The sequence below is a fragment of the Anthonomus grandis genome, chromosome 2 (genome assembly GCF_022605725.1).
Source record: "Anthonomus grandis grandis chromosome 2, icAntGran1.3, whole genome shotgun sequence".
Classification (NCBI taxonomy): domain Eukaryota; kingdom Metazoa; phylum Arthropoda; class Insecta; order Coleoptera; family Curculionidae; genus Anthonomus; species Anthonomus grandis.
Window position 1 is genome coordinate 31,392,454 of NC_065547.1, and position 14,616 is coordinate 31,407,069.

General features: G+C 31.4%; 1 pseudogene; it reads left to right on the forward strand.

The window, feature by feature from the left end:
* The first annotated feature begins 1,330 nt into the window (after positions 1–1,330).
* On the forward strand, positions 1,331–13,118 carry LOC126750146 (uncharacterized; annotated as a pseudogene).
* Positions 13,119–14,616: the final 1,498 nt, after the last annotated feature.

Here is a 14,616-nt window from a genome sequence, read left to right on the forward strand (position 1 = left end):
GTAAGCTGCCTCAAAATATTTATGGAATATTTACTTCTTATAGCCACTATGATGATGCATTACTCTAATGATTTTTTTTAAAACAATACCTAAACAGTTATACAAAAATTAAAAGAAACAAACATATTTTTTATATAGGATTATTTGTAATATATATTGAATTTAGTCGTTAAATAAAAGTATATACGTTATTTATATGGTTTTTTTTCCTTGGCAATTAATATAATTTTAGTTAGTCATCGCCTAGCAATCTTTATCATCTACCCATTCGATATTCTCTGATCCACATATTTCAATATCCTAAGTAATGTATAATTGGCTATTTAAATAAACTTCAAACGTTTGTTGACAATTATTATACTATTAAAATTATAAATTATAGGTATCTATCATAGGAATACGACATGTAAGGGGTAATCTCACACTAAGTTTTAATATACCAGAAAAAACATCTTTAAAATAAGCTAAATTACCAAACAAAAAATACACACTTTAATAATAATGCCAATATTTTTGGATTGTTTAATGCGTTTTATATACACCGTACTCACTCATGCATTTGTACTTATTTACTGATTAACACAGGAACACAGGAACCCCACCGTACTCGGTTCTCTATTACCTACGTTTAAACTTCAACTAACGAAACCTAGACTTTCTACCAGTCATTCTAGTATCCTGAGAATGACTGGTTTCTCTTTTTTTATTTCTGACCCTATCCAACATCTATCTATAGTGATCATGGATATTGCATTCATACCTCTATCGCTACCATAATAAAATGATTTCAATAAGGCACTACGTAAATATCTATGAAAATCAATTTGGCAACAATTTATAAATTAGTTATTTTCATATTCTTAAAAATCTTGATTACGCTGTAAATATATATAAATAAAATCATTAATTTACTAGTCTATAATAGCTACAAATATTTCTTTATTGCAAACAAAACCAAGTCCTATATTAGCAAATATATAGGTCAGAGATGACAAATCTCGCTGTTCAACTAAATGCATTGAAAAATTCGTATTTTGAATTTTGGCGGTATGCAAGCCACGCCTTTGTAATGCCGGAATGCTCTCATTGGCTGGGCATATTCGTTTTTTAACGTAAGCTATACAAGCGACTGATCCCAACAAATGAAATGTAAGTAAAACACAATAACAACATCCACTGTAAACGACCTTGAGCGACTGGCGACCGATGCCCCCATGAATGGGATTAGTCGCTTGTAATCGCATCAATATCAATCGAAGACGCCATAAAATTATTCATCGCGTTTCGGTTCGTGTGTTCTGTGCAGGTCACTGATCAAAGAGAAGTTAAAATGTCATCGAGCGAAACCAGAAAGATAGAACTCCCAGTACTTGCAAGCAACCATCAAATGCGTAGAAAACAGTATGATACACAACCAGATAATGCTGACGTTCGTCCTGTTGGTCCTCTAACAACATCTACAACTAGCAATCCTAAACGTAAAAAAAAACCGGCAGACCGTACAGGAATACTGTTGAATATAAATTTCTAGAAATCGAGAGGCCTAAGTTACAGTTATTTACCGAACATGCTGTTAACAAAGAAGGAGACAGCGACTACCAGTTTTTGGTTAGTCTTCTTCCATACCTAAAAAAAGTTCCAGAGCACTGCAAATTCAATGTAAGAAATAACGTTCAGCAAATTCTTATTGAGGAAGGAGAGCAAAACAACAGATCCTCAAATATCATCTCTCTACACAACACCGGTACATTCGCCTTGGACCAGCGAAACAAGTGGACCCTCATGGACAATTCAAACGTCTAACTCACCTCCACGCGAGATTAATTCTGGCTTGCGACAATATTTCGGGAACTTTTCAGATTATGTAGGCTAATACAATACCAATCAGGGGCAATAAGAATTATAAAAAGTTTGCATATTGTCTGGTACTAATATGTACTTTTTTCATTTCCTTTTCATGATAGATGGTTGTTACTTGTTTTTTGTTCAATTTAAACTAATAAAAATGTATGACAATTGAATAACTTTACTAACCTGAAAGTCACACTTAATCGTTCCACAGGTCTTATTGTCTCCCTGAAATTTGAATCTTTGGCGATCGATGACTCTATAGTACTCAAAATGTACTGAAATGTGTCTAGACTCATCCGGTAATAATCAAAGAATTTGTGCGGATTATTTAGTAAATCGTCATGCAGGTGCTGGAATTTTTCCAGTAAATTTCTTCTACTAAGTATTTCATTTATCTACCACAAACGTCTCTTCTTATCACGACGAGCTCTCAAACGCCTTATTATGTAAGGTTGTTCCAAAAAGTACATGTGTTGCAAATCAATTTCACACGATTTTACAAAGCACACTTTCTTCCGATGATAACAGTTGCGAACTAAATAGTATAGAGTCGCCTGCAGTGAATGATACCAGTTGCTCAGTCTCATGATCGCCCATACACGGCCGTATAAGCTCTATCTTCGAGTCGCGCGACTACGCTTCCAATGGACGACCAGCCTTACAGTCCTCATCGGTTCCCGTAAGGACTTACTGAAATTTCAGGCATATGACAACAGGAACAATCGGGCATCCTTTCTAAACGTTTTAATTAAAAAAACAAACAAAATGAAACTCGAGTTTGAAAACTATAGAAAACCAACGGCCGGCCGTGGATAACGTTATACCCTTTTTTTTAAACCATCCAGTTAATCAAAAGTTTTCCGCATTTAATTCACTTTTCAACCATCTTTGTAATATCCCTTTCGCCCAAAAACATTTTAAAACACAATGTAATATATTTTTTTATTGCCTGGAACAATGGTTATCCTGACAAAATAATAAACGCTCTTTATTATAAACATCTTAAACATTTAAATAAGCAAATATTTAATAAGGTAATATTTAAAAAGACGCTTACCGAAGTATATCATATTTTGGTAACCGATCGCATCAAGTTGCTAAGATGTGGTGTTTAAAAACTAAAATGTCATTATCGAGAATGAAAATCGACAGGAAAGTTAAAAAACATAGTAAACTCATTGAAAATAATATTAAGCAAATTATAACCAATATCTCATCTCCTTTTGCCAATCATATTATTGAGGCTGGACATAGGTTTGAACCTGAAGCAGATACCGAGGTGCTCCACGTTTGTCAAAAGGGTATAAAGTTGGATCTCTTGGAAATACTGGAAATAAATATAACCATTAAATTACCGGTTTACACTTGCGTTAATGACCAAACTAAATTTGAAACCAACACCTTCTTTCATTCCTTAAGTCCTAACAGTAACACTAATATTTGATTTGACTCATCAACATACTTAAACCACATTTATTTTTTTAATATATTCCTTATATCACCATTCGTTTTGAAATAAATTCCTAACTTCCATAAAACGATATTCAGCAAATATTTTTATCATGTATAAAAACGTGAATTGAATTACTTCTTAGGCATATATACAATGCGATTAATTATTATATATGTATATACTTATTTTTTTCTACATTAAGGACTAAAATAAAGATTGATAATAGTAGTAAACAAGTAATATATTAAACTAAAGAGCAACTTAGGAAACAATCGAACAAATTCTGCACCTATAACTATAAACGCTTCCCTGCTCAGATCGTAAATCAATAATATCAGAATAATTAAATCAGTCGGAATTTCTTTTAATAAATAGACAATTTTATTGATACGTCAAAAACAATTTATCCTACTATTGATATCTAATCTTTTTAAGAAAATTATGTTTTTCGCATTTTAAGATCCATGAAAAATAAAAAGACAAGTGATCCAGATAACTTGTCAGCTTTTCTTTTAGGAAACTGTGCTACTGTCCTTTCCAAGGCACTTCCTTCCACCCAATTTTCTTTTCAGTTAGTATTTGTCAACTCAATTTATTCTGAATGATATGATGGATCTCACCAATTAAAGACCGATAATAATCATTAAGAACTTCGTTAAATGCTTAGAAATTCTTGCTCATTGTAAAATCATCGTCAGAACTAACTAGATCCGAGTTTTTCCATGACTTGGGCATAATCATTGATTCCACATTAACAGTCGCAAAGCACTACGAAAAATAGTTTTCTAAAATATACAAAACCCTCAGTTTGATTGCCGGACTTAATAGAGACACTAAAAGCATTATTCTTTTTTATTTGTTAGATTGAAATTAGAATATGCCTCAGTTGTCTGTTCTCCGGAGTATAATACATATTTTCAACTACTCCACAGAGTGAAAAAAAGATTTCTATTGTTTTTGTATTTTAAAACTGATGGTGTTTATCCAGCTTAGGGATGTCCAGAAGATGATATTCTGAAAGTATTTGCTCTGCGATCACTCAATGCGGGGAAGCTATTTTTCACACGTATTCTTGTTTAAGCTACTAAACAACCAAGATGACTGCTCTACTCTTTTGTATAAAATATAAAATTCTTAATTCCGGGCTTATTCTCTGGTCATAATTACACCTTTGCTTTATCAAAAGCAAGGACAAATAAATTATATTCTTTGCCAATACACGTAATGTGCCGAACATATAATACGCATAAAATGCATTTGACGTCTTTTAACACAAAAACATTTTAACCCAATTTTCCCTATTCTTACAGACAAAGCCATTTTTTCCCTATATTTTCTCTTGTGACTTTTTTTGATTTGTGATCTGATATGTCATATATTATTATAGGCTAATTGTATGTAGATATATTTAAATATACTTTTTTATTATTTTTTTTTATTTAGCAGCTTGTTTGATTTGAAATTTATAGTACTTTTCTAAGTACTTTATTAAGTACGTATTCCCTGCTTTTCTAATTGGGTTTTACCTGTAGAGCTTTGTTAATCAATGAATTATGAATAATAATATATATAAAGATATAAAGATTCCCTTTCTCAATCACTCTGTGTAATAAAAATTAAAGAATATATTAATTAACGAAGCATTTTAAAGCTGTATGTCATATGAGATTTTGAAATCATATGAATTTTTTTAAAACTTACCACAGAACTGGAGATGATATCATCATTTTTTATTTACAAAGATTATTGGTACTTGCTCATTACCTCAGATTTGAGGTCAAGTCACATTTTCCATGCTATTTAAAAAAGGCGATTTTAAGGATCCAGGTAATTATAGATTTACTGCGTTGGTAAACTGTTAGTTCAAGCTGTTTACACAAGTCTTACAAAACAGACTCACTGTTTGGTTGGATCAAAATAAAGTAATGCCCGAGTCTAAATCAGGTTTCAGAATAAAAACGTGGGTGCCAGAACAATATTTTCACTCTATACTCCGTGATCCAGAACCAACTTCGATTAGGAAAAAGAAAAATATTAGGTGCTTTTATAGATTTGTTGTCTTTTTGACTTAATTCCTCATTCCCTTCTCTGGAATAAGTTGTACAGCATGGGCATTAGTGCTAAGTTTATTATAATAATAAAGGAATTGTATGAGGTTGCGACGATTAAGGTTGTTTGACGATTAAGGATAGCTTTACAAAAGAGTTTAAAATTATCTTAGGTGTACTACAGGGTGAATCATTAAACTCATTGCTCTTTAACCTCATTTCCGATATTAAACATTTTTTCTTGACTCAGGGGATGAGCGGCATACACTGCTTCTATATGCTAATGACCTGGTTCTGCTCAGTGATTCGCAAGTTGATCTTGAGCGGAAACTTAACATTCTTAACGATTACGCAATCCAAAACCAACTTAAAATAAACGAATCTATGTCAAAGGTCTTAAGTTTTAACAGGTCTCGAATAAAACTTGCTATCCGTTTTTGCGTGAGAGGTAACGAACTAGAAATTGTGAGTAAGTATAATTATCTAGGCGTTTTCTTTTCCACCTCGGGCTGCTTTAAAAGTATGAGCAAATTAAGTATTTTTCGAGCAAAGCAAGTATCTGGCGCAGCTCTTAGTTTAACGTTAAGGGTAAAAATAGGATCATTTGCATGTAGCAAGAAGATATTTCAAACAACAAACAAAATACCAACAAAAAGCAAATCAACAAAACCCCACCAACAAAACACATTACAAAGCAAAAGATACAGTCTGTTATATGTACATATGTATATTATAATATAGTCTATTGCATTAATTGTTTTTGTTATTATTTTATTATTGCAATGATGAATAAAATTGTTCCTGCAGTAATTTCTTAAAAATGTATTTTTAAAAGAATATAAGCTAGAAATATTTTCGATATTAGTTTGGCAGCTATTCATAATTTTTGAAGTTTGATAGGAAAATGATCTTTTATAAGTTTTGGTTGAGTGAAGCGGAGGTAATTAGTCTTCCTTTATACCGGGTATTAATATTGTGACCATCTCTGAGAAATTTTATTTTATTATATAAGTAAGGTGATCTTGAATTAGTGAATCTTAAATTAATTATTTTAAAAAACATTGAAGATACGTGAAAAATCCGTCTGCTGTGCATAGTCAACCACCTGGTTTCCTTAAGCTCGTATTTTATGGGGTTGTGCTTCCTTATACCATATATTAATCTAAAGCACGCATTTTGGAGTTTCTGAATTCTACTCCCTTCAGAAGTTCTCAAGCATGGACCATACACTGCATCGCAATGCTTAAGCTATGACCAGCGAATCACACAGTACAATTTTTGTTTTTCTATTTAAAACGTAGCGATGTGGATAAATTTTTTTAAGGTGTAAAAATTCTTTTTGAATACATGAATTTACCTGCTGTCTATTCAGAATCAAACCCAAGCTCTTGCCGTGCTCGACGTATTTTATAGGCTCGTTAATATGAATTAAGTCCCTATAATACTATAAAATTTTCTATTATTCTTACGGCTACCCTTGCCCCCTATGGAGACCTGGGGTACCTCAAAAGAAATCTCTAAAAAACTAGAATCTATCCCATTATAATAAACAGCTTGATACCTATCTCTAAGATAATTAGCAATCAACACGCATGCTTCCTAAACCCTAAACCAACAAATGACAAAATATTTATTATAAGATTATGGCTCAGAGTATCAAAAGCCTTGCTATAGTCAATCATCCCCAGTAATGTTAGTTTATTGGAATCAAATGCTGATAAAATATCATCAGTTACAGATACCAATGCCGTACAACAACTGTGGTTCGATCTAAACCCTGATTGTGTCAGGATGATGATAAAATTGAGTTGTCTGTGGTACAAGCCAGTCTATAAAATTCAATTTCCTTTTCTAATGAGTAAAACATTAAGAAAGTATATTTGATTATTATTTTCCTTTTCAAACGTAAACTAAGGTTTGGATGATAACTGTTGAATATGGTTCGAATGGTTAAGCATTGATTTCTTGAAACAACTGTTACAATATCGTCAGCATATTTTTTACAAAACGGAATTTCAAATGGCAATTTATCAATTAGAGCATAACAAATCTGCACATACTTCTGATAAGAAATTTCCCATTCCAAGTCCAAATGGTTCCATGTAGAACGTGGCGTAACATTATTAAATACACGATCATCAGGATATCGGGCCAAATTTGGATATCTTTCTGGATAAAGATTAAATGCTGCTAGAGCATTTCCTCTGCATTCATCATAAATGAGATGCATGTTTGCATACTCTTCGGCGGTATACGGCAAGGGCATAATAAATGACTAATCAATAAAACAAACAGCTCAAAAAACACAGTCCACAGAAAAATTACCTCAAAAACAAACCCAAAGCAAAAAATAACGGAAACGTTAGGATAAAAGCAAAAAAGTAGTTAGTTCACGGAATACTGTAAACAAAATAAATTTCAAAAATGTTTGTTGTTTTTTGCTATACTGATAAGATATACCTCTTGATTTTATAATTCTTGAGTCAAATAAAAACATTTTAAACATACCTTAAAAATTTGTTCAAATTTATCTTTCACTTATTATATTTATCTCTTTTAATAATAGTAAACCGTTTTTTAAAAAATATTAGGTAATTTTAAAAGTAGGTTAAATAAGCCAACTTGTTAAGGTATTAGCCAGGTTGCCGTACATTTTTTTGGTCCACTATGAAGGGTCAAAGTTGAGGTATTAAAAATAAAAATAAGTACAGCTTCAATTTAGAATAAAATGTCTTTGATCAGTAAAATATCGATTCAATGTTCTGATCCAAGAATCTGATTTTGGTGACTTCCACTAGAGTATCTCGAAGACCATCGATTTTTTAGTAAGGTTTCATTTCATTTCATTTTATGTTTTTCATCAGTCCCTTCAGTATTATCATTGATTTTCCGGACACTCTTCTTTATTTTGATTAAGGAACTCTTTTAACTTAATGCTTAAACTAAGAATATAAATCTAAGACTCATCGACGTTTTTTTTTTGGATTTCTAATAATTTGTTATTAAAAATCTTATCTGCTGATGTCTTACCAGCAAATAAGATTTATCACTTTTAATAAATATCTTATCTATGATATTGCTTATTTAATATATATTGTAAGTTAATCATCAAATTTTTAATTAGTTGCTCTTTTTTATTGTAAGGTAAATTTAATTTATATCTCAAAGATCATAAATATTGTAACCTTCTTGGAATTTCCAGATCATTTAAATTGAGTAATATTTGTTTAAATTTAAGGGTCTAATCGGTTTTTGTTCATCTAGTAGATTTCGAAATTTATTGTTTTATTTTTGAAAAAGAAAATATGTAACTAAATAACTAATGAGATTTATGCAAAGCATAAAGAATTTTACGGTAAAGCAGTAGTTGAAGACCGTAAACTCTGGGTTTATCATTAGTTCTAAAAAAGTTCTTTTTATTTTGAGGTAACAGCAAAATATATGAAAAATTTGAAACTACCTTTAAGTATTTCTATAACATTTTTTATTATATCTTAAGGGGTGTATTCTATCTCGGGCGCATTATGGAGATAAAATTCGTAGGGTAAAACATTGCATTTTCTAAAAAATTCCCTTTCCAAGTAACTCTAAATAACCGAGCATTTTTTACAAAGCAGCCACGCTTTTTCCTCTAATGTGTTAATTTGGATAAAAACTTTTAAAACTTCACAACTTAATCCGCCCTAATTCGTTTTAAGCCCGAAGTGAGCGAAACTTTAAACCGGTCTCCCCCCTCTCCCCAATCCCCTCTATCCCCTCTCACCCGAAACTTTCCGAAAATTCATCCGCAAGCTTACAAACCTTAGTTTTACTAATTTCATATTTCAAGTGGCTTACTGCAATCAAAATAAGTTTAATCTTATTTAGAAGAAGTGGTGAGGAGGGGGGCTTGCGGCAAAAAGTGGGGAGGAGTTTGAGAGTTTTGCGGTCGAAACTTATACCATCCAATTTGCAAGAGTTAATTATGCGCGGTTAAGAATGCAGACGGTTTACCAAATTAGTTTTCATATTTGCACGTGCAAGTTTAACTTTTATTACTTCTTAAGTGATTATGAATACGATGGATTCTTATTCGGTTGAATAAAAATCCTCTGGTAGGATCAAAAGTTACTTTTTTAAGCCCCTAAAGTTGGTTTGTTAAAAATACTATTTTACCTATAAAAGGAAACTTCGGTCTTTATTTCATTAGCCGAGATGTTCCGGAGATTTCCGGTCGGATTTAATGTAGTTTCCGGACCAGCAGGGCAGATAACCGGAGTCTGCTTTTGATATTTTATCTGAAAGTTAGTTTGGCTTTTCTTGAGTTCTATAGAATGCTACGATAACCGAACCTCTGCAGTTTAGTAATACTAAAGGGTCGCATATTCCTAAAACATGTTTAGGAGCTTTATTACAAACCACGTTTGCATATTCTATGTTAGAAAAATGACGTTTATTGAAATTAATCTTCTGTTCAAGCTTATCTTCTTATAGACAAATAATATGTAGGGAGTATGTGGAACTTCCATGGTATATTCTTTTTGGCTTTTTTTGTAAAATATCTCAAAGTTATGAAGTTATCAGCCAAACGATATGGACCAAAGTTGTAGATAAAAATTATCTATAAAAAAATATTTTTTTTACTAGACCAACTGTTTACTAAATATAGAGCTTGAAAGTTTAAAAAAATCATATTTTTATAAGTTATTCATTTACAATCTCACTTACTTTGATCGTAAATATCTCAAAAGCAGTAATGGTTTTAACCAGAAGAATTATAAGCTTTTTTAAGTTATTTATAAGAAAATTTTATATAAAAAAGATAGAAATAATTTTTATGTCAAAGCAACTGTGAAAAATCTATGAACATTACGATTATGCATTATGGTAATAAATGCTGACAATTTAGGACGCTTAGTTGCTTTTATTATAATTTACCGGAAAAATTTCGAAAAAAGAAAATTCCTTTTTTTATGTCATAAACCACTCAATTTTTTTTTTGTGGCATGTGACATTTAACCATGCAGCCAGTTACAATTTGTATATTTTATTTGATTTGCCATTATTACGTATCGCATATTTCTTACTACTCTGATAATTGATATAGTAATATTCTTTATCCTTTATGCAAATTATGTTTTTTTTTAATGCTATCTTATTTTTAATATCTAAAGATATATATAATTTATAGGATGGTTTTTAGCTACATTATCCTATTCTAAAACATTTAAGACAGTGAGACACACTTTACGCCGCTGGGGTCTATCAGGGCGACTCAATACAATACAAGGGATATCGACTACAGAAACATAAGGGAATGAGACTTGGAACTAGGATAACTATTCTAATTAAAAATCTAAACTAAATACTAAGTCTTATATTTCTAACGAAGGTAATTAGATAATTAAATATTTTTGCATTTTCTAGTGCCAATAAATGCTTAATATTAAATGGACTAACCACTTTACATTTCACGCGTAAATTAACCACTAGCATCTCGATTTCTTGAGTATATTTTTTACATTAAAAAAATATGTGATTTAGGTCACATGTAACATTCGCAGATAACGCAGGTTTCAAATAATAAACATTGTTATATATTCGCTCTCTGATAAATGATAATATTTCGTTGTTTTTAGTTTAATTAATAACAATTTTTTTAAGTAACAAGTGTTCCTAGTGTACTTGGATCATTTTGTGCCAAAAACTGTAAGTGTTGGATACTTCTTATGTACGTAAATTGCAATAAAACAAATTTTGCTCGCACCATTATTCAAAAGTCCCGGAGCGTGTCCTTTACTAATACAGCAAGGTCGTTGATAACAGTCGCAGAGAGGCCTACTATATCACGGCTTGGCCGGAATATTATCTCACTTACGCAAGGATGTCTGTTAGCAATCAGCAAATTTTTGATTTATTGTTAAAAGTAAAACAACAAAATACTGACATTAAGGCTGATATTCATGGGATAAAGAGGGACCTGGGGGAATACTGTGTAAGACTACAGGAGTTGGAAGGTAAAATTGCTGAGTTGGAGAGTGAAAATTTGAATTGCAAGGCAAGGTTAAGACGTTGTGAAGAAGCAGGAAAGATAAATCGGTATAGATAAAGATAAATTGGAAAAGCTTGTTTTGGAAACATTTAAAAAGGTCTTACTTGTGAACATCAGCTCACAAGATATAGATAATATATACAGAATTGGAACCATAACTGAGGGACGAACCCGTTCTGTAATTATAAGATTTCTTAGATTTTCTGTAAAGAAACAAATTTTTCAAAACCTTAGCAAACTAAAGGGTACCGGTGTTACTATATCTAACGATCTTACAGTTGAGCAGCAGCAAGATCAAAAAATCCTCTATAAATATTTCAAAATAGTCAAAAGTAAGAACTTCGAGGCAAAAATATTGAAAAATAAATTACTAGTGAACGAAAACACGGAATTTGGAATAATATACAGACATCCAAATGGTAACATTGGTGATTTCTTGGACTTTTTTGAAAACTGCATGTCGAACCTCTATTCTCAATACGAAAATATTATATGTTTTGGAGACTTTAATATTAATTTGCTTCAGGCTTCTAATAATACAAAAAAGCTGGAAAATATTGCAGAAGTGTTTGAATTAACGCAAGTTATAAACGAACCTACTAGAATTACTAACCGCTCTGCATCTCTAATTGATCTTATATTTTGTAATTCAAAAATTGTTAAATCTTCTGGCGTTAGTACAGTTCAGATTGCTGATCATTTTGCCACCTATTTAAAAATAAATACTCCAAAAGAAGCATGTGAGTCGAGAACTATTAAGTATAGACCTTTAAAGAATATTAATTTAAATGATTTTAGTCGTGATTTGTCTATATGTCCTTGGGATGAAATTTTGTATATGCCAAACATGGATGATAAGTTAGAATATCTGAATTCTCTTATTTTGAACCTTTTTGATATTCATGCTCCCATAAAAACCTTTAAAACTAGCAATAAACAAAATTATGCGCCATGGATAACTGAAAATATTAAACTCCTATAGAACCTACGTAACACTGCCTTAAGACGTTATAAAAATCAAAATTACCAGCACATTTTTCTTATTACAAACAATTGAGAAATTATACAACATGGGCTATAAGAGCTGAGAAGAGGTCTTATTTGAGGGATAAATTTTTGATTTCAACTGTGAAGAAAAAATGGGCAGAGCTGCAGAAACTTAATTTAACAGGATCAAAGAATAATAATAGAATTCCTGAACATTTAACTGAAAACCTAAACAATATAAATTCGTTTTTTGCTAATCCAACACAGGTTACTCATCCGTTAAATAATGATCTAATTCACTTTTATAGTACTCACATTAAGGAAGGTATAACAAATATATTAACTTTTGAACCGGTAGTAGAGGCAGAAGTCACTAAAATTATATATGACATTAAAAGCAAAGCTTTTGGGTCTGATCAAATAAATGCCCACCTAATTCAACTTTGTTGCCCTCGTATTATTCCTTACATCACGCATATTATTAATGTCTGCATTGAAATTGGCTATTTTCCACAGCGTTGGAAGCATGCATATGTAATTCCCTTACCTAAAGTTAATGAACCAACTGAATTTAATCATTTGCGTTCTATAAGCATTCTTCCGGCCCTGTCGAAGATCTTCGAAAAGGTACTTGAACGTCAAGTGAGAGCATTTATTGGTGAGTTTGATATCATTCCTTCAAAGCAATCTGGTTTTCGCCCAGGATTTGGCTGCTCCTCCGCAATGGCAGCTGTTACAGATGATCTGATTAAGTCGGTTGATGACGGGAAAACAAGTGCTTTAATCCTATTGGACTATAGTAAGGCTTTTGATATGGTAAATCATCATATTCTCATAGCAATTTTCCATTACATTGGTTTTAGTATGTCATCTGCACGGCTTATTAGATCATACCTTGCAAATAGATCACAGCAGGTTATGTATCGGGACAGGCTTTCTGACTGTCTTCAAGTTATTGCTGGGGTACCACAAGGAAGCATATTGGGTCCTCTCCTTTATACAATTTATACTTGTAATTTTATTGACAGTCTTCAGTTTTGCAATTACCATCTTTACGCTGATGATACTCAGCTCTACTATTCTTTTAATATACGTGAAGTAGACATTGCTAACGAGAATATAAACCTTGACCTTCAGAGAGTTTGTCAAACCTCCGCTGATCATAATTTAAAAATTAATCCTGCCAAATCAAATTTTATTATTTTTGGTAATGAAGTGTCAAAAAAAGTTGCCCAGGAGCGCCTAAGTCTTAAAATTGACAATGTGAATATACCTTGTATAAAACATGCCAAGAGTTTGGGATTGGAAATAGATAGTGATTTGCGGTTTCGGGAACATATAACTTCAAAATTAAAAAAAGCTTATTCAACTCTCCGTCTTATTTATTTTAGTCGTCATTTTTTACAAAAAGATATTAAATTATTGCTATGTGATTCGTTAGTGCTAAGCCATTTCAATCACTGTGATGTTATTTACGGGCCTTGTCTTGATAGTTTTGAATCTAGAAGCATTCAAAAAGTACAAAATTCATGTTTACGTTTAATTTATGGCGTCCGTAGACACGAACACATTTCACCGTTTTTACGTAAATCAAAATGGCTTAACATGTACAATCGTAGAAAACTACACATGAATACATTTTGCTTTAAAATTCTTAAAACAAAAAAACCAGGATATCTTTTTGAGAAACTTGAATTTAGAGTTGATGCTTGTAATCGACCTTTGCGTTTTAATGATAAAGTGTCCCTACCTAGACATCGAAAAGAAATATTTAAAAGATCATTTTCATATTGTGCGGCTTAAACTATAAACCTATTTTCACCGTCATTTTCAAACACTTCGCTGTTGAACTTTAAAAAACGACTTAAACAAATTCTGATTGTTGAACAAATAGGCTCTAACTGAATTATAGGGGTAAGCTTGTCTAACTGGATCTCTTAAATAGCTGTGATTTCTTGAAAAACGGTTTTTAAATTACGTGTTGAGTTATTGTATTTTTTTTTATTTTTTTTTTTGATTTCTTGTGTTTTTGTTTACTGTTTTTGCTTTGTGTTTCTATTTTTATCTCTGTATTTCTGTTTTACATTTTAAACTTATTCTAAGTATTTTATGGTTCTATAATTTTAAATTATGTGTTTGCTTTGGCCATTATGTATTTTTGTATTTTGCATTTATTATTATTCATTTATTTTTAATTATGTTTATTTCAATTTTGTTACTCTACCTTATTTTGTAATGATTACCTT